Source organism: Carcharhinus amblyrhynchos, chromosome 1 (genome assembly GCF_965287045.1).
Source record: "Carcharhinus amblyrhynchos chromosome 1, sCarAmb.v2.hapA, whole genome shotgun sequence".
NCBI classification, from domain to species: Eukaryota; Metazoa; Chordata; class Chondrichthyes; order Carcharhiniformes; family Carcharhinidae; genus Carcharhinus; species Carcharhinus amblyrhynchos.
In genome coordinates this window covers 21,981,533-22,003,058 of record NC_137324.1, presented here as the reverse complement: position 1 = coordinate 22,003,058, position 21,526 = coordinate 21,981,533, and the positions used below count along the sequence as shown (strand labels likewise).

General features: G+C 40.2%; 1 protein-coding gene across 3 annotated transcripts in view; it reads right to left on the bottom strand.

Annotated features, from left to right (window-relative positions):
• ptpra (protein tyrosine phosphatase receptor type A) overlaps positions 1 to 21,526 on the bottom strand; it is a 257,679-nt gene that overhangs the window by 224,262 nt on the left and 11,891 nt on the right. The window contains exon 1 of one of the 3 annotated variants that reach the window (XM_080196610.1): positions 17,009 to 17,108. The exons of the other annotated variants lie outside the window; for them this stretch is intronic. The gene's annotated coding sequence lies outside the window, so the exon portion shown is untranslated. Of the gene's footprint in view, positions 1 to 17,008; positions 17,109 to 21,526 lie in introns of those variants that run through there. 3 annotated transcript variants of the gene reach the window in all.

The window sequence follows — 21,526 nt, the reverse complement described above, 5'->3', positions numbered from 1 at the left end:
GCTCGTTCAGGCTGGTTGCAGAGTTTTTAAATACAGATCAGTCCACTGACTCCAAGCAGCCCCGTAGGAGATCATCTGATTCCTCAGACCAACATTGCGTGACTTTTTGATGGATTCGCCCGCTTCTGTTTTTGCTTGTAAGCTGGGAGCAAGAGCACAGCCTTGTGGTTTGATTTGCCAAAGTATGGGCGGGCAATAGAGTGGGAGATATTTGTTTGACAAATATATTTCAATAAAAGAAAATCAATCCACCATTAAAAACATAATGCTGAACTCACAGACTAAGACATAGCTAGGACCAACAAGGGATGAGCTATGAATTGTGCCCTGGAAGTAAGTATCATCAACATGTGAATAATAAATAATAAAATCAGTCAATACCTCCACTTTTGTTTCAATTTTCATGGAATGATTATTTCTGGCTGGACCAGCAATTGCTGCATATCCTTTAAATGACCTCAAGAAGGTGGTGGCAAGTCACCTTCTTGAATTGCTGCATCTAACTGGTGTAGCTACACCTCAAATGCTCTTAGGAAGGGAATTTCCAGGATTTTGACCCAGCACAGTGAAGGAACAGCAATATAGTTCCAAATCAAAATGGCATGTGGCTTGGTGGGGTAATAGCTTGTGGTCACACACCATGTGTCTGCTACCCTTCTCCTGCTTGGTAGCAGAGGTTGCATGTTTGGAAGAAACTATCGTAGAAGCTATGATAGCAGAATAGGTTCCAAGGGGCCAAATGGTCTATTCCTGCTCCTATTAAGTTACACTTTCCTATCTGAAATTCTCATCTTCATATTTCAAATCCCTCTATTGCCTCAGCCCTCACCATGTCTGTACTCTCCTCCAGTCCCACAACCCTCCAAGATATCTGCCCTCTTCAAATTCTGATTTCTTCTGCATCCTCAATTTTAATTACACTGGTAGTTGGTTATTCAGTTGTGAGATTGAAATACCTCCTATACTTCTTCACCTCACTTTCTTGCTTTAAGGCATTCCTTAGAATCTACCTCTGACCAAGCTTTTGGTCACATCTCCCTTTGTGACTCAATGTCACAATGCTCCTGTGAAGCATCTTGATGGGTCATTGCAAGTGCTATATAAAATACAAATACAAGTCGTTGTGGAATTGTACCAGGTAAATAGTTGCAGTACAATGTGAATATTTGTTCACATTAATGTGCAATGGAAGAACATGCCTTTTTATAGCTGAACAAAAAATTGGAATAATATCCCAAGAATAATAGAAAATTAAGAAGCAAAAAGGAGAGAAACTGAAAACAATAATTACTAGAGGTTAAAGTACAAGGAAAACTAATGGGATCATAAGCTGACCACTTCTCTGGATCCCACGTAGGAAAGTACTTTGTGGAGAGGGCACAGAGTCTGCACAGAGATAGAAATGTGCTAAATGAGCGGACTAAGAATTGATAGAATACAATACTGGGAAATGAAAGGCTGTCCACTTTGGTAGTAAGAACATTTAACAGGACATTTAGAAAGACTGTAGAAAGCTGGATTACAGAGGGATCTGGGTGTCCTCATACATGAGTCACAAAGTTAAAATGCAGGTACAGCAAGTAATTAGGAAAGCGTTAGCCTTTATTACCAGAGTATGGAGTATCAAGTAGGGACACAGCGTGTATAGGTACACAGGTCACTCAACGTGGCAATGCAAGTGGAAAAGATAGTCAAGAACTGTCCCTTATTCTGAGCTTATGTCCCCTGATTCCAGACTCATCAATCAGGAGAAACTACCTATCTGCATCTACCCTTTTGCATCCTGTAAGAACTTTAAGTTTCAATGAGATCAGCTTCTCATTCTTTGAAACGCTATAGAATATTAACCCAATGCTTGTCTTCGTTTGCCGGGGTATTGAGTTTAAAAACTGGCAAGTCATGTTGCAGCTTTATAGAACCTTAGTTAGGCTGCACTTGGAATATAGTGTTCAATCTGGTCACCACACTACCAGAAGGATGTAGAGGCTTTGGAGAGGGTACAGAAAAGATTTACCAGGATATTGCCTGGTATGGAAGGCATTAGCTATGGAGGAGAGGTTGGAGAAACTTGGTTTGCTCTCACTGGAGCAGTAAAGGTTGAGGGGAGACCTGATAGAAATCTACAAGATTATGAGAGGCATGGACAGAGTGGATAGTCAGAAGCTTTTCCCCAGGGTGGAAGAGTCAATTACTAGGGGCCATAAGTTTAAGGTGTGAGGTGCAAGGTTTAAAAGGAGTTTTTTTTAAAACAAAGAGTAGTGGACGCCTGGAACTCGTTGCCCAGGGAGGTAGTGGAAACGGATACGGTAGTGACCTTTAAGGGGCGTCTTGACAAGTACATGAATAGGATGGGAATAGAGGGGTATGGTCCCCTGAAGGGTAGAGGGTTTTAGTCAAGACAGGGCAGGTTTGGAGGGCCAAAGGGTCTGTTCTTGTGCTGTAATTTTCTTTGTTCTCTGTTATCTAGTTACAACTATACTGGGAATTGGTGAGATCACAGCATACAATTCTGGACTCCTTACGAAAGGAGGGATAGACCTGCATTGGAAGAAGGAGTTCAGAGAACAAGACATGAGATAGGAGCAGCAGTAGACCATATAGCCCATCAAGACTGCTGTGCTATTCAAAATGATCATGGTTGATCCTAGGCTTCAACTCCACTTCCCATAAAGCTCTAAATTCCCCATTCTTTGATTCCCTGTAGCCCTAAAAATCTGTACCCCAGCATTAAACAGACTTAAATGGAACACTCATGACCCTCCAGAGGCAGAGAACTCAAGATTTACAACCCTTCTCATAGTATGGGGAGCTACAGTGCATTCCTAGGAGTTGGCTGCCCCCTTTTTTTAAATTTTGAGCTCAACCCATATGGTCTCATTTGACGCTTCATTTTGTCATTCATCCCTCCTCAGAACTGCAATTGATTCCTTAAACAATAATGCCATTATCTTGACCTCCTTTCTATGCTGCCTGAAAACTACATCCAGGGATGTTGTACTGCCATTTTTGCCTCTCCTTAAGCCAAAACGAAATAATGCTGCTGTGTGTATCCTCAGCGCAATTCACCATATTCGCTGTACTCTTTGTACATACATCTAAACTTTTAACACTGCCAAATTCCCATGCTGTGTACTTACTGCCCTTTGCTTCTTCTGTCTTTATATCTGTCTTTCAGAATCACTTGCTCGCTTTGTCTCCCATTTGCTCTGCTGTACTCCAAACCCCTGCCCATCGTATTTAAACCCTCTCCAACAGCACGAGCAAAACTCCCTGCGAAGATATTTGTCCCAATCTTATTCAGATCTGGTTTGTACAGACCCCACCTTACTCTGAACCAGTCTCAATGTTTCAGAAATCAGATAACCTCCCTCCTACACTAGCTTTCCAGCCACCTGTTCAACAGCTCAATTCTATTTACCACTTACTAACATGGCACTGGGAGTTATCCTAATCTCCTTCTGAGCTCCCCGAAATCAGCGTTCCAAACCTTATTACCTTTCCTAATGAAGTCTATGATATCAATGTGGACCATGACCTCTGGCTGTTCACCCTCACTCTGAAAAATGCTCTGCCAATGTTCAGTTGACATCCCTGGCCCTGCCAATAGGAAAGCAATACCTAGAGTCATATCTACAATAACATACACCTTTCGATTTGATTTATTGTTATCACATGCATTAGTACACAGTGTTTCTTGTAAGCTATACAGATAAAGCATACTGTTCATAGAGTAGAAAAGGAGGATGCAGAATATAGTGTTATAAACATAGCTAGGGTATAAAGAAAGACAGAATTTGTGCGAGGTAGGTCCATTCAAAAGTCTGATGGCAGCAGGGAAGAAGCTGTTCTTGAGTACATGGTCTCATACTTTATCTTTTTCCAGACAGAAGATGATGGAAGAAAGTATGTCCAGATCCTTGATTATGCTGGCAGCTTTTCCAAGGCAGCAGGAAGTGTAGACAAGAGTCAATGGATGGGAGGCTGGTTTGTGTGATGCACTGGGCTACATTCATGACCTTTCGTAGTTTTTTGCAACCTTGGACAAAGCAGGAGCCAAACCAAGCTGTGTCACAATGAGGTGCATCTATACATAAGAACATAAGAAATAGGAGCAGGAGTAGGCCATCTAGCCCCTCGAGCCTGCCCCGCCATTCAATAAGATCATGGCTGATCTGTTGTGGCTCAGTTCCACTTTCCCGCCCTCTCCCCATAACCCTTAATCCCCTCTCTTATCAAGAACCCATCAACCCGCTTCTTAAAAATATTTAGCGAGGCAGCCTCCACCACTTCAACGGGCAGAGAATTCCAGAGATTCACCACCCTTTGAGTGAAGAAGTTCCTCCTCAACTCCGTTCTAAACCGCCTCCCCTTTATCTTGAGGCTGTGCCCCCTAGTCCTACTGTCTTTTTTGAGCAGGAAGAGTCTCTCCACCTCTATCCTATCCATCCCATTCATCATCTTATACGTCTCAATGAGATCTCCCCTCATTCTTCTAAACTCTAACGAGTACAAGCCTAGTTTATTCAGCCTCTCCTCATAGCTCAATCCCCTCAACTCCGGTATCAGCCTAGTAAACCTCCTCTGCACTCCCTCCAGGGCCAAAATATCCTTGCGCAGGTGCGGCGCCCAAAACTGCACACAGTACTCCAGCTGCGGCCTCACCAATGCCCTATACAGCTGCAGCAAGACCTCCCTACTTTTATATTCAATCCCCCTCGCTATGAAGGCCAGCATCCCATTCGCCTTCCTGACCACCTGCTGCACCTGCAAGCTGGGTTTTTGCGACTCATGCACAAGGACCCCGAGGTCCCTCTGCACCGTCGCCTGCTGCAGTTTTTCGGACCACCTCACACTTGCCAACATTAAATTCCATTTGCCATTTCCTGGCCCATTCGCCCAGCCTATCTAGATCCTTCTGCAGACTCTCCACACCCTCCGCACAATTTGCCTTTCCCCCAGTCTTGGTGTCATCTACAAGTTGGTGGGAGTTGTACTGGGCATGCCAGATTTCTCGGTCTGCCTGGTGGTCACCCATTCCCTTTCTGCCTCCAGGTTCCTAAGCTGTGGTACAACCACCTCTCTGGGAGGTACCATCCACGTAACTCTCAGCCTTGCAAATGCATCACAGTAATACCAGCTGCGGCTTGAGCTTAGAAACCAAGAACTCAAATTTCTGCAGCTAGGAATACTTTCTACACTGGTTGCCACCATGATCATTAGTGTCCACAGCTTTCCACATTCTACATGATGCACATCTCACATGACAAAGTTGTCCTGCGCCATGCCTAATTTTTACTTCGCTTATGTTTACTAATATTACTTAAGTTTACTTGCTTTTGATTTAAGCTAGAGGTATCTGAAGTTTTGTTTCTTACTTAAATCAAGGTAGCTACTCATTTAATAATACATGATTCTAATTTTCTGTATTTAAAGATATTTTATGCAAATAGGTCAGGCCTAGTTCTCCGTTTCAAGAAAAGGGAAGGTCCCGAGACTCGGCCTCTCTTTTATCAGCTCCCAAACAGAGGCATCTTCTGAAGTTTGGTTTTCTCTGCTCCACGGTGAATCAAAGGATGAGCTTTAAAAATATAAGGAGCAAAATATCCACCAACCAAACACTTATCTGCTTTCCTGTGATGCCACACTTTGTTTTCTGTCAGAGGGCAGGTGCTGGGGAAGGGGTTACAGATTGATAGCTCTTCTAACTGATGCTGACTGCCTCTCCAACCAATATACTTGTTGCATTCTGTGGTTAATAGTGAAGGCATAACTCTCGCCACTAACCTCAACACAAGTTGCCCACGAAGATCTAGCGATCTCAGAGTCATAGATTTCTCCTTTTCAAACAGTTTAAAATCTGATGCCAAGTCAAGCTGATCTCCAGGCATCTCAGAAGCTGTGATGCCAACAAACCAAAGACACAAATCACATTATTCTCAGACAGCAAATCAAGTATTATTTTTTCAATTAATAGCAAAAAATGATTGTATTAAAAAGCTAAAATACCAAATTTGAATTGTTTTAAAACTATGGAATTTAAGATAAATTTAACATTCTAAGGTAAATGGATGTTCAGCAGTAATTAAGTTAGTATGGCTTTATAAAAAAAAATATACCACATACAAGGTACCAGTGTTTTACTTAGAACTAACCATGTAAAAGTTTTTTGTCAATTCACAAACTGCTTAGGCATTCTGAAGTACCACATAAGCACACCCTCTGAAACATACCAACAGCAACTTCTAGGCTTCATAGTTCTGTTCATGGGCAGACTCCCAAAGTTGCTGTCAATTTGAGATTTAATGATGGTGAATGCTGATAGTTATACTGCCATGAAATACATAACATTGCTGCACAATACTAATCATTAGATGAATAAGAAATATCATGCTAAAATGAAGTGAATTTATATCGCAAGAACTCAAGTCAATATTGTTGGACATACAAAAAAAAACAGGAAGTTTAAGTATATGAAAGTAAGAGTTGACATTTAATTGGGACTTTCATTTCAAAACCACGCTGAGCTCTTCCAAAATTCAGTTAAAAAAAAGTTGCTGGTACAGCGTCACATTCATAGAATCCCTACAGTGCAGGAGGCTGCGCAGCACATCCAGCATGCACCAACAACAAACCTACCTAGGCCCTATCCCCATAATCCCACATATTTACCCCGCTAATCCCTCTGACACTAAGGGGCAATGTAGCATAGCCAATCTAATCTGCATATCTTTGAACTGTAGACGTAAACTGAAGCACCCAGAGTAAACCCACGCAGACATAAGTAGAATGTGCAAACTCCACATATAGTGATCAGTGGTTGGAATTGAAACCGGGTCTCTGACACTTTAAGACAGCAGTGCTAACCACTGTGCCACACTGCCAAACCCTGACTGAATTACACTTAATTTCAAAGTTAAAAGACAAATTTTGCCAATTTGTATTTTCTTAACCAATCAATGTCTGGTTTATTCATGAGACATAGATGTACAAATTATTTCACAGAATCGTCCAATCATTCACGTTGATTTTTATCCTCTAATAAGCACTATCCTCAACATCCTTTACCAATGTACTTGATTGCATTCAACCATTTCTGTAACCCTTTCCTAAAAGTTGACATAGTCTGTAAACGCTCTCAGTGACACTTCAGACTACAATGTGTAAAACAGTCCCCTGTTCTGTCCTAAAATCACTCTCAGCAACCTTTGTGGATGGAAAATGAATGGCTACAATACTTTAACAACAATAATGGCAATAGTGGCCTTAAATTGGCTTTTCTGGTGAAGCATGCTGGGATTTTTGGTCAAATTATAATTAGAACCAGATGCAGGTCATAAAGTTACTCTGGGTCAGGTATCTGGTCTGTGAGCCGTGATCTGAAACTGTGTGTTGGTCAAATAAGGGAAGTTGTTTACACTGACTCGACATTGTAGCTTCAAATTTTATTACCGTTATGTGAGATACTCGTCATGTGAAGTCAGCATTATGATGTCATTTGCAAGTAATTTCATTGGAGGCTCAAGCCATGTAATCGGTTTCTGGTTACACAGTCAGCTGGATTACAGAGAATCTTCTGGAAACACATGGATGATTTGTGAATAAAAGTTACAGCAGTCTTTGTTTGCCAGCGACAACTCGAAAGAGACTAACCACCTTAAGCACGCACCCTGGAGGAATTTTCCTCAGGAGAAGACAAGAAGATTCTATGGATATTTCTTGGCCAGGTTTTTCTAAACTCGGTGGTATTTATTTTGACAGAGGGTGGTTGTAGACGGTTGTTTTTCAAACTGGAGGCCTGTTTCCAGTGGTGTGCCTAGGGGATCGGTGCTGGGTGCATTGTTATTTGACATTTATATTCATGTTATGAATGAGAATTTAGTGGGCATGGTTAGTAAGTTTGTAGATGAAACCAAGTTTGCTGGCATAGTGGACAATGAAGGTTATCTTGGATTGCAACGGGATTTTGATTGATCGGGGCAGTGGGCTGATGAACGGCAATTGGAGTTTAATTTAGATAAGTGCGAGGTGATGCATTTTGGTAGATCGAACCAGGGCAGGACTTACTCAGGTAATGACAGGGTGTTAGGAAGAGTTATAGAACAAAAAGATTGAGGGTTACAGATTCATAGCTCCTTGAAAGTGGAGTCACAAGTAGACAGTGGTGAAGAAGGCATTCGGCATGCATTGTTTCATTGGTCAGAACACTGAATACAGGAGTTGGGATGCCTTGTTGAAGTTGTACAAGACATTGGTGAGGCCATACTTGAGCGTGCAATTCTGGTCACCCTATTACAGAAAGGATGTTATTCAACTAGAAAGAGTACAGAAAAGAATTACTAGGATGCTCCCAGGACTTGATGGTTTGAATTACAAGGAAAGGCTGGATAGACTAGGAGTTCTCTCTCTGGAGCACAGGGGGCTTAGAATTGATCTTATAGAGGTCTATAAAATCATGAGAGACATAGATCAGCTAGATAGTCAATACCTTTTCCCAAAGATAGGAGAGTTTAAAACCAGGAGAGCACAGGTTTAAGGTGAGAAGGGAGAGATACAAAAGTGTCCAGAGGGGCAATTTTTTTCGAGGGCGATGTGTTTGGAACAAGCTACCAGAGGTAGTAGTAGAGGCAGGTACAATTTTGTCGTTTGAAAAGCGTTTAGACAGTTACATGGGTAAGATGGGTATAGAGGAATACGGGCCAAACATAGGCAATTAGCACTAGCTTAGGGGTTTAAAAAAAGGGCTGCATGGACAAGTTGGGCCAAAGGGCCTGTTTCCATGCTGTAAACCTCAATGACACATATGCTCAAAGCACTGTGATTACGCAAAGTGCAGTTTTCAGGTAGTTCAACTATTTGCACAATATCAGAAAGCCTTTCCAACATGGCGAAAATCTGGGCCATATTAGTACACAGCAATGTAACATCTAGGTACTGCAACCAATGAATAATTGACATACAAAGTATAGTTACAAAACAGTTACAAAGCAGTGACTCCTCTATTCTGAAAGAAATAGACACCTGGACTCCAAATAAAAATCCTAGACTTGTCAAATTTAGACAGGTTCTTGCAAGAAATAATTAAAATCCAGCATATTATCTTAAATTAAACAGTAGAATGAGCCAAAGCATCCAGAAAAAAAACCCCTCATGATAGAAACTCTGCAGGAGAGCTAATGAAACAATAATTCTATGGGCCATTGATTAATCAGTGAAGTGCTTGGAATTATTTTAGCCTTCATCTTCCTGGGTTCAGAACCAGTTTGCAGTACATCAGCCAATGTTTAAATTCTTTGGAGGTCATATACTTAAATTTTTCTGCCATTCAATAAGATCATGACGGATTTGAATTTTATCTCAACTCCACATTTCTGCCTACTCGCGAGAACCTTTCACTCCCTTGCTTAGCAAAAATCTAAGAATCTGTCTAGCTCCGCCCTAAAAATATTCCAAGTTTCAAAGACTCATGAATCTGAGAAAAGAAATTCACTTAATTTCTCTCAAGTTCAATCCCTTACTTTTAATCAGTTCTTGATTCTCCCACAAGAGGAAACATTGTTTCCACACCCACTTTGTCAAGACCCCTCAGGATCTCACTCTACTAAACTCCAGCAGATACAAACCGAACCTGTCCAACCTTCCCTCGTAAGACATCTCGCCAATTCCACTTACTAATCTAATAAACCTTTTCTGAACTGCTTCCAACAGATTTACATTTAGGTAAAGAGACCAATACTGTACATAATATTCCAGATGTGGTCTTATCAATGCTCTGTATAACTGAAGTACATTCACCCTATTTCTGTATTCAAGTTTCCTTGCAATATTCTATACTTTCCGAATTACTTGCTGTACTTCGTAATTCATGCACTAAGACACCCAGATCACTCCACATCTCAGAGCTCTGCAATCTGTCATCATTGGGATAAAATGCTTCTTACTTCTGAAAAATCAGACAATTTTATATTTTCTCATGTTATACTCCATTTGCCAGATCTTTGCCTATTCACAATTTATATCCCTTTGCAGCCTCATTTTGTCCTCTTCACAATTTACTTTCATATCTATCTTTGTGTCATCTGCAAATTTAGCAATCATATTTTTGTGTCACTTCATCCAATTCATTTATCTACGTTGCAAACAGCTCAGACCCCAGTACTGATCTCTGTGGCACACCACTTGTTATATCTTACCAACCAGAATATAATCCTATTAGCTAGCCAATCTTACATGCATGCTAATATGCTACCTCCTTCATTATGAAGTTTTATTTTTCACAATAATTGTTGATCTGGCACATTTCAAATGTTTTCTATCAAAAACCATGTTGACTCTGCCTGATTATTTTGAATATAAATGCCCTCCTATAACATCTTTAATAATAACTTCAAACATTTTCCCCAAGACATATGTTAAGCTAACTAGCTTGTCTTTTTTGTTCTGCCTCCCTCCTCCTTGAACGAATGAGCTACATTTGCTCTACTTCAATATAAAGGACTCTTCCCCAAATCTAGGGAATTTTGGAAAACCAGTACATCAACTTTCTCACTCACCACTTCTTTTAAGATCTTAGAATGAAGTCCATCACTTCCTGAGGATTTGTCAGCCTGCAGGTCCAAAAAATTGCTCCGCATCACTTCCCTGGTAGTTGTAATTTCGAGTTTTTCCTTCCTTTCCATTTCCTGATTTATAACTATTATTGGAATGTTACTCGCATGAAGGTCATATGCCATCACCTTATTTTCAATTCTTCATTCCTCAGGCTCGCTTTCCATCAGACCAATACTTACTTTGTTAACTCAAATGTCTATAGAAACTTTTATTTTTTGTCTTTATGTTTCGAGCTAGCTTACTCTCCATTTCCTCTTGGTTAATCTTTGACTTTTTTTAAAGATTCTGCCCAACGTTCTGATCTCCCATCTATCTTTGTGCAATTATATACTTAAGTTTGATACTATCTTTAACTTTAGTTAAACACCTGGGAGTCTGAATGTACCTGCAGGATACAGTCTGGAGCAGGGGAGCGAGCACACATTTCAGCTACTGAGCACCTATGCACAGTTTACAGTTTCAATGGAAACTAAGTTGATTGGATGGCAAGTGCTCAGCACAGGGAACAGTGGGTTAATAGCCAGCTCTGGACATCAAAGTGAAGGAAGATCTACAGATATAAAGAATTAACCTTTGAAATAAATACCAAAAATACATGTCTGTGTAATTTAGAAATGTACGTCTCAGTTGTAGCTGTTACTAGCATTTAATAAGCATAGTAAATAGTATACTTAGAAATATTCCAAGTTGTTTAGGAACATTATCAAATTAACTAAATATCAATTATAATTAACAATAATCAATTAAATAATAAATAAAGTTGCAGAATGACACCAATATGATCCAGGAAAAAAACATCTGTAGAAAAAATGTAAGCAGTTAGAGGAATTCAGGAACAGGATTATTGATTTGGAAGCCAAACCACAGATACAAATAGATACCTGGAAACCTTCTATCAAAAGATGGCTACACTCCTTAGAACAGGGTCACCTGCTTTGGCAAGTGATTAGGGAGAGATGGGTGAGATCACGAGACATGTAAAAGGAACAAGCAGAGAACAAGAGTAGAGAAGCCTCAACCTTAGTAATTAGGAACTAGGAGCAGAAATAAACAATTCAGCCCTCCGAGCCTGCTCTGCCATTCAATCAAATCATGACCTGATCTTCTCCTGGTCTCCAATCCATCTCCTTACCTGTTTCCCATAACCCTTTAACCGGTTTTTTATCAGAAATATATCTAATCACTATGAAGCAGCAAGTTAAAACAAATTCACCACTCTTTGTAAGCACTCTAACTGCTTACACTTTTTCTACAGACGTGCTTTTCCTGGGCCATATTGGTGTCATTCAGCAGCTTGGCGAGTAGTTCCTCCTCATCTCTTAAATCTGCCATCTTTCAACCCATAGCTGTGACCTCTTGTTCTAGACTGCCCCACAAGAGGGGATATTTGGTCTACATTTACTTTAATCAACCCCTTTTGGTATTTTATATACCACAATCAGATTCCCTTTCATTTCTTCTAAACTCCAGCGAGTATAAGCCCAAACTATTTAATATCTCCTCAGAAGTCAACTCTTTTATCCCCAGAATCAGTCTGGCGAACAAATTGTAAAAAACGTTTAAGTAACTTGCAAAGTGTATTAACAAAAGCGAGGTCTGCAGGGTGGATGGGCAGACTAGTCATGACGCAATACAGGGTGTCATTCAAGTGGGGAAGCAATAAAGCAACATAGTGGTGGTAGCTGGGGACAGTATAGTTGGAAAGATTGACACCGTTCTCTGCAGCAAGAATGGGAGACCAGATGGATGTGTTGCCTGCCCAGTTAAACGGTTCGAGACTTCTGCTCAGGGCTGAAGAGGAATTCACAGTGGGACAGGGAGGATCCAGTTGTGATGATCCATGTAGGTACCAACAACATAGGCAGGTCAAGGAAAGGAGGTTCTGCATAGTAAGTTTGACAAGCAAGGCACTAAATTAAGAAGAACCACAAAAGTAATCATCACTAGGGTCATGTGTCAATTGGCATAGAGAAAATAGGATTAGAATGCACGGCTCAAAGGCCGCTGTGATAGAAATGGGTTCCAATTTGTGGGACACTAACACCAATACTGGCAAAGTGGGAGCAAAGCCGTTGGGACAGCCTATACCTAAACTGTCCTGGGACCAATGTTCCAGCAAGCCACCTAATGAGGAAGTAAAAGAGTATTTTAAACAAAAATAATGAAATTTAAATTTGGGAAAATGTGGTAAATAAAAAAAAAATGGAGACAAGGCAAGAGAGAAAGGTATTAATGTGAGAAATGATAAGGAGACTGTGCTGGGAAGGAACAGAGTACAAATCTAAGAGTAAATCAACAGATAAGCCTACAGGTCACAAAAATAATGAAAAGCTTTATCTGAAGCGCACAGAGCATTTTAAATAAAGCAGATCAGCTGATTGTACTGACTTTCTATTTGCACTGATAGCCATGACAGCAACATAGATGCAGGATGACAGATTGGGACCTGAATATTGATGGGTACACAACATTGAAGAGGAAAGGAAACTAAAAAATGTGAAGATATGGCTCTGTTAATAAATGATGGTATTAGCACAATGGAAAGGATGACCCAAGTTCAAGAAACCAGGATGGAGAGGTGGTTTGGGTAGAGATGAAAAAAGATAAAGCAAGAAGTCACTTGGGGAAATGGTTTTACATAGCCCTAACTGCAACTACATGCTAGAGCAGGGTATGAAATAAGAAATAATGGGAGCTTATCAGAAAAGTTCAGCAGAAATCATAGGCATTTGAATCTAAATAGAGACTAGCAAAATCAGACTGGCAAAGGTTGATTAGATGAGGAACTTGTAGAATGTTTTTGGATAATTTCTTAGAACAACATATTCTAAAAGCAACCGAAGATCAGGCTATACTTGATCTGGCAGTGAGATAGGATTAGTCAACGACCTCACAGTGAAGGCACCCCAAATGATAAGCAGCAGCAGCAATCATATTATTGAATTTTATGTTCTGTTTAAGGGAGAATTTAGCACCAAGACTAGGATTTTAAACTTAAGAGTAATTAGGAGGGCAGGAAGGCGAAGTTAGCCAAAGTGAACTGGCAAATGTGGTTAATGGATTGGTCAACAGAGATGCAACGGCAAACATTTAAGGGGAGATTTCAGAATACACAGAATGGATACATTCCAACGAGAAAGAAATATTCCAAGGGAAGGATCCACCATCTGTCCACAATGGTATAGTGCAGGCATGTTCTTCCTCTGACTTGAACATTTATCCCTCAATGAAGACCTAAAATAGATGACTGAGTGAGTTATTTTATTGTTATGTGCGGTCTTAAGAGTAAAAATGTCAAGACTGATAGACTAGCTATTAGTCTGCTACTAACAGACTAGTTAGTAGTCTTGATGGAAGATTATGCTAACTTCATGAAGAGCACCAGGACACTTCACTGTGAAAGGATGAAGTAAAACTAGGCTACTGACTGAGCACATCTGGTGTTAAGGGTCACTTGACCTTGATAGTGCAATGGTCATAAAATAAGACAGATAAGAAGAACAATGGAAACAGATGTCTCCTGTTTACACAACCTTTGGACAAATGAATTGAGGTGGTCTTGAGAAAGGGATACGTCAAACATTCTGGAAAGCTGGAGGAAACGTATAAACAAGGGGACATTAGAGACATCAACTGCAAAGACTCAAGACCCGCCATCACAAAGACGACCCCAAGTTCAGAACTCAGAAGATCCCCACTGGCCAGTTCATCACACATGGGTATCTAGATTTCAGTCCGGTGTAATGGAAACCATATTAGAGTAATGTGTTAATTGTGCGCTTATTGAAGAATGATGAGTTATTAATAAAGAATAAATTGTATTAAAAACTTTAGTTAGAGCATCTGTCCTTTGTCCATCACGCAAATTGATGACCTATTGTAAGAGGGTCAACATATGCCACGGATAGCCATGTTGCCAATTGGCTGCTATTTCCTACATTATACAGTGATAACACTTCAAAGCACCCAGCTGGCTATAACCTGTTCTGGACATCCTGAGTTTTGAATGGATGCTATGTGAATACAAGTCTTCTTCAATCATTTCACAGCAACAGACAATAAGGAGTTTAGAAAATAATAGCTCTAAATATTATGTTGTATTTTTCCAGACTGATTAACAGCAACAGCAGTCAATTCCTGTGGTAACTCTGTAATTTCCTTTGGCCAGATGTACTTAATATTGCATCAGCATGAAGCTTGGAAAGGTTAGTGGAGAAATGCTACAGCTTGGAAGTTGTAAAACACCCTCTTCCCAAGCTACTAGGGACACTGAATTAAAAATTCCCTTTAACATTTATACTTTATCTATCTTCAAATTTAAAATAGTATTATGAATGGACTAAGTAGTTAGAATTTACAGAAAAGCACTATTCAAATTGAGTTCCAAAATTTTTACATGCTTGTGAGATCCAGTTAGAGACCAGTAGTTTTTTGTTTAAAGGAGACATAATTTGAAATCTCAGTTTCTCATGATTATAATAAAGCCACAAGATGTTAAAGACCACAGCCTCAAAATCACACCAAAGCTCTGTCTGCCACACGAGGGATTTCAACTCCTCACTTCTGAAGATATTTCTCAAAAGCAATTGTGGCCCAAACTGCCCAACAGCTGCTCATCACCCGATAGTTCAATCTCTTCTTCTGAGACTGACTTCCCGGGGATTCACAAAATTTCATTTCCACCTTGTTCACAGACGATTAGTTTCAGTAAGGTGGCGCTGCCTGAGTTTTTCTGAACTCAGGTCATCTGACGGCAATAAGCTATAAATAACTCCCAGGGCTTCTTCTAAGGCCTTACCCTCTCCAGCGTGGAATTAGTGACTTTTTGCCACTTTTGCAGCTCCCCAGGATTACTGAGCCCAAACAGTCTGGGGCTTGCTAACAGCAGCACCTTTTTCATCTGGGGCCATTTCCCTGCTCTAGAACATTAATTGAGCGCTTCAGGTTTCTAGGTGCCCAGATCATTAATAGCCTGTCCTAGTCCACCCACGTCAATGCTATAGTTAAGAAAGCTCACCAACACTTCTACTTTCTCAGGATGCTAAGAAATATGGCATGTCCATTACGACTTGCAACAATTTTTACAAATGCACTGTAGAGTGCATCCTTTCCGGATAAATCATAGCTTGGTATGGCTTCTGCTCTGACCAAGACTGTAAGGAACTACAAAAGATTGAGAATGTAGTTCAATTCATCAGGTGCCAGACTGTGGTGACCAGGAGATTTTCACAGTAACTTCACTGCAGTGACTACTTGTGATACTAATAAATAACCTTCAAAAATTTTTAAAGATCTTAAGGCCTGCATGACAGCAAAGATATTACTCCAATGCTAACAATAACGAAAAGCAAGACAAACATTTCCACTCAACACCTTTTTGCCGACATTCAAAACACTCATCGCAATGAAAGAAGACATTCAACGAGCACTGAAGACTGTTACAAAAGATACAGTTAATTCAGTGATACCTCCACACAAACATTAATAAAAGTTCAACAAAACAAGCCTTTTAATTATCAATATCTACAAACATCTCAACTGATTGGCCAGCTATTACTACAATGGTACATGACTCATTTCGCTCGACAAAACAATGCAATCTGTTCTGACTTCTGATTAAACCAAATCCTATAAAATTTCATATTTTTATTGCTCTGCTGCTGTCCTTAAATTAGAAAGAGATTTAGGTGACTGTATTTGAAAAATTGTTAAAGAAAAAATGGTTTTGCTTTGGTCAGGTGCTTCAAGGGCTTACGCCCCTGGCCTCATGGTTTCCATTTTTGAAAATATGCAAGTCAAAATATGGTATTATCATTAGTTAGAAGACTCAGATTTACAGAACAATGATTTCGAGTTTGGAAATTATGCAACCATTTGCTAGTTTGGTTTTTGATCAACTGAAAAAAAAGGGAATGGGTTAATGATTGTGCCATGTTTTTTTTCTAGCAAGCTTGTCTAAACCCCAGTTCCAGAGGCCTCCAAAACCCTGGTCAAATTCAAGTGTTCACCAAACCAGGAAACTCAACTTAGTAAATTACTCCTGACAACTCTGTTGCACAGTTTCAGCAACCTCAATAAATAAATTAATGAAAGATTGGCATGTCAGCAAAGATGTTATCTGTGATCTAATAGGCTCTATTCAACAACTGGGTCATCAGAGACTGGTCCAACCCACCATGCATTTGACAGCCAAATGCAGTCAAACTGGGTGGTTATCAATGGTGGCAACCCTGGCCAATGCTCTCTTCCATGACCCAGGTACTGAAGTCAACTGTAGCACTCCGGCTGAGATTAATTCAATTACCCATGACCACCCTAAATATTATGCCAACTACTTGCTACATGAAGTATCTGAACAACTGAAAACTAAAACGGTTCATGAAGAAAAAAATCGTCTCACCTGTTACATCAATCTGCTCTTCATAAATTACATCTTCTCACTTAAAACCATTTCGGAAAAGCTGGCTTAAATTTCGTCTTCGTCTCAGGTGACACAAACTTCTGTTCTGTAACCTTCCTCCTCCGTATTCTAATTTTGTAGAGTCATCCTTCTATATACACAGATACATGGCAAAGGACCACTAAAAGAACAAGGTACTATTGTTGTCCAAAAGTGTAATCTCAAACTAAAGAACTACAGCACTTTAGCATCAGAAATTGAACTCAACTTCCAAATAAACCTCACTAATTCTATTGACGATCTAATGGCAAGAGGTTCCTTCTATGACCTTCTTCAAATCCAAGAATCACCAACACCTAGAATACCAAGTCATTAGTTTACTCCCCAGATTTGTGTGTTTGTTAACAAAGCGTTTCAAAGATCCAGTCAAAGCAAGACAGATTTACATCCCCTTAATAGGCCATCTTCTGGCTCATGGTGTTTCAGGCTTGTATTCTGGCCCTGGTGAGGAATGTTTTGCTTGTATAAACCTACATAGTTAGCAGTAGCTCTTTTCTTTCCTAGCATTCAGTCTGACTACTGACTACATTGTGGTTACATGCAAGGAAATTGTTCTGACATTTCTCCTACAAGGTTTCCACCTATAATTGCTATATAACATCTTAACCAGCATCAATTTTGAACGTGTAAGCAATGGTGTTAACTCAGGAGAGGGAGAGTAGGCAGCAGTGCTCAAAATAGGCTCAGGAGGTGCTGCCTGTACTGAGAACAAGAGCAGCAGCAAGCAGAAAGAAAGTTGTCACAATCTTGTGTCGTGATGATGGTGATTGGCAACTCAATGAGAAAAAGAAAAATATTCAACCAAGCAATTTCATTTGGCCTTTTACAAACCTACCTAAATTGCTTATGCTTGTCTGATTTCTACTTCATGGGATCAAACAGTTGGAATTTGAGAGGAATCTGATCTCAGTTTAATACTGAGAATTAGGAATTGTATCTCGTAGATGAACAGTCTTTTTCAGATGGCAGAGCAGGCAACTTTAGCTCATGGGTGGTGACAAGAAACAAATTGTAATGCACAAATATAGTAGATATCAACAAACCATGTTTTTCTTTAACTTACAACAGTTTGCACAATTGTGAACTTGAATGTTTCAAAAGGAGTTAAAGATTAATATATCATATAGAGAGACTCTATAATTTGCCACTTACAATTACAATTGAAATTAAAGTTTCTATCAAAATTATTACTCACTTGCCATGTTTTTTTTCTGTTCTGGCTTTGGACCACTATTCCACAAGCCACGTGTTGCCAAATAAAGCATTACTTTGCAAAATAAGTTTTAAAATCTAAGCTTAGCAGGCCAGCTTTGTAGATTGAAGGAGTTGTTATTACTGAGTCTTTCCATTTGGTATTTATGCTCTCTTCTCAAATACAGAAGACGATGCCATTACATGATTGCATCACCCAACGAAGTAGTTAGAATGAAAAAGAAATCCCTGAAAATCAAAAGATCTCAAAAAGAGCCCTCAGTGTAAGAGCGCACGCACGACTGTGTGTGAGTGAGTGAGTGTAATTGTAATCTTGACCCCTCACAGGGGCTTTCCCTACCAATCTCAATGTTGAGACAAAGGTGGTTGCTTTTTATCTCACAACATAGATGACTTTGGATAGCAGTCAATGTTCATTTTATATACACACACTATCATTGTGCATGGATTCTGTCTGTAGAGTTTAACTTAAGTTATCACATTTTTGCAACAATTTTCTGTCATTCTCTCACTACCTTCTTCCCAACTCTCATCCCATTTTCATGTCCACATTTACTTTGGGTATTTTCTCAAGTTCAGATTACATTCTGTGCCTACATAGTTCCACAAATGGTTCAAAATGCTTTCTGAAAAAAAATTCTAATTGTTTTTTCATTAAGAATTTCCAATGTCCAGAATGAGGGTTCAAATGCTTTAAATAACTATATTTCACAACAATGAAATGTATACTTCAAATTGTTTTTTCTGCTTTTTTTAAAAACATGAGTAAAGTTTATGCTTGGCGACCTCAGTCTCCCAAAACCTGGGCTTGGCATTGATGGGATTACAGGTGAAGGATGGGGCATGAGCAGTCGTCAACAATGGCCTAAATTTCCCCTACAACCAACTTAATTGGCGGCTCTAAGAAAATTGCAGAGAGAGAGAAAAAGAGCAAACATGGAGGGTGGGGGTAGACAGGAGAGAGAGAGAGAGAGAGAGCGCGTGCACGTGTGCGTGCGCGCCGGAGAGAAAATGCAAAAAGTAGTAAAGTTAAAAGATCATGCAAGTAAGGACGAGAGAGCGTTGCACTACAATCCCTCAGTGAGCACAAATGCATGAGAAGAGAGCAAATCAAAGTTAGCAGACAGGTCCAAGTGTGCCCATATTTTTAATATTAGAGAAATGACAATTTGAAGAACTCATTAAGCTCTGAAATTGTCAGAAGAGTATGAAAAATTTAGTTTGTGCACTGCATGACTCAGGCTACTTGAATGCCAAATAGCAGCAATATGCAACTGAGCCAAGTGATCCCACAACCAACAGACCCGAACTAAGCTCTGCAGTCCTGCCACACAAAGTTGTGAATGATGTTGCACAATTAAACTATCAGAGAAGACAGCTCTACAAATATCACCATCCTCAATGATGGGAAAACACAGATCAGAGCAAAAGACGAGGCTGAAGCATTTGCAACCAGAAGTGGCGGTGAATGATACATCTCGGCTTCCTCTGGAAGGTATCCAGCATCACGGATGCCAGTCTACAACCAATTTGATTCACTTTTACGCCAAATCATCAAACAGCTGACTGTGCTGGCCCATTTTAGGCCCGGACAGCATTCCAACAATTGTACTGAAGATTGCTCCAGGATGAGTTTTACTGCAAACCAAGCTGTTCCAGTACAACTACAGTGTGAAAAGCTGTCCCCATGCCCTGTCCACAAAAAAGACAATCAAATCCATCCCGTTTGGTCCACACACAAAAAAAGACAAATCAAGCCCAGCCAATTACCAGTCCATCCATCCACTAATCAGCTAGTGCTATCAATCAGCATTTAAATAGTCATGTCCTTGAGCCACACTGCAATGGGTAACTGGGAAACAGCTGATGGCAAGGAATGTCCCAGCAAAATCTGGGAAACTACATAGACCAGGGTTGGCCTCGATAGCTCAGCCTTTCATACTGCTGCATTGCTAGCTACAAAAGGTTGCTGAAGCAGTGCAAAGGGCAGTCAATGGCACCTTAACTATGGCTGCACTTGGTGCAATTTTTGGAGTGACCACTTGGTGAATTGCAGAAATACGAGGAACAGAAGGTGATCCATTGAATTGTTTCATTGGAGGTTTTGCTTCAGGAATCTTCCCCAAGCTACATGATTGCTACCTCAACCTGTATTGGTCAGCTTTCACAAAAGAAGGGCAAGACAGGAGGTTGGTGCTTATCAGGACCTCTCAAACTTTGAAAACAGTTCAAGCATTGCAAACTATTGTAAGAAAGTATACTCTGTCCAATAAAAGAAATAACCTGCTCACTGATGTTTTGTTTGGGAACCTCTGGGGCCACTTAACAACTGACCTCATTACAGCTTTGGTCCAAACATGGACTGAAGATATGAACTCCAGAGGTGAGAAGACAGTGGCTGCCCTTGACATCAAGGCAGCAATCAACCAAGTGTGGCATCAAAAAGCCCTAGCAAAATTGGAGTCAATGAGAATCAAGGGAAAACCTCTTCGCTGCTTAAGATCATATCTTGCACGAGCAAAGACAGCTGTCATTGCTGGAGGACGATTATTTCAGTCCCTAAGGACATCACTGCAGGAGTTCCTCAGGGTAGTGTTCTACATCAAACATCTTCAACTGCTTCATCAAGGATCATCCTTCCATCATTAGGTCAAAAGTGGGGATGTTCACTGATGATAGAACAATGTTCAGCACCATTTACTGACTGCTTCAGTATCTGTTGAGTCATGTCCAGATGCAACAAAGCCTGGATAATTTCCATACTTGGGCTAACAAACATTCACATCACATGAGGCAATGACAATCTCACAATAACAGAATCTAATGATTGCCCCATGACATTCAATAACATTAGCATCACTGAAATCCCCACTATCAATATCCAGGAGTTTTACCATTGACGAGAAACTCAATTGATCTAGCCATATAAATACTGTGGCTATGACAAGAGCAGGTCAGAGGCTCGGAATCTTGCGGCAAGCAATTCACTTCCGGACTCCCCAAAGTCTGGTTTCCCTGTCTGGGATATAAAGATTGATTTATACAATTTGTCAATTAAATCAAATCATTAATTCTCAGTGCAAAGGTATCACTGGCAAGACCAGCACGGAGATGCATACTGGGGCAAACAGGGCACCAACATCTCTTTAGCATATTTTCTTTGCTGTTGCCATATAATCTCAGGTCATCTATGGAGGTAACAGAACTGATAGAAAGCTGTTCAGCCTTGCTTGCCTGAGATCCAAG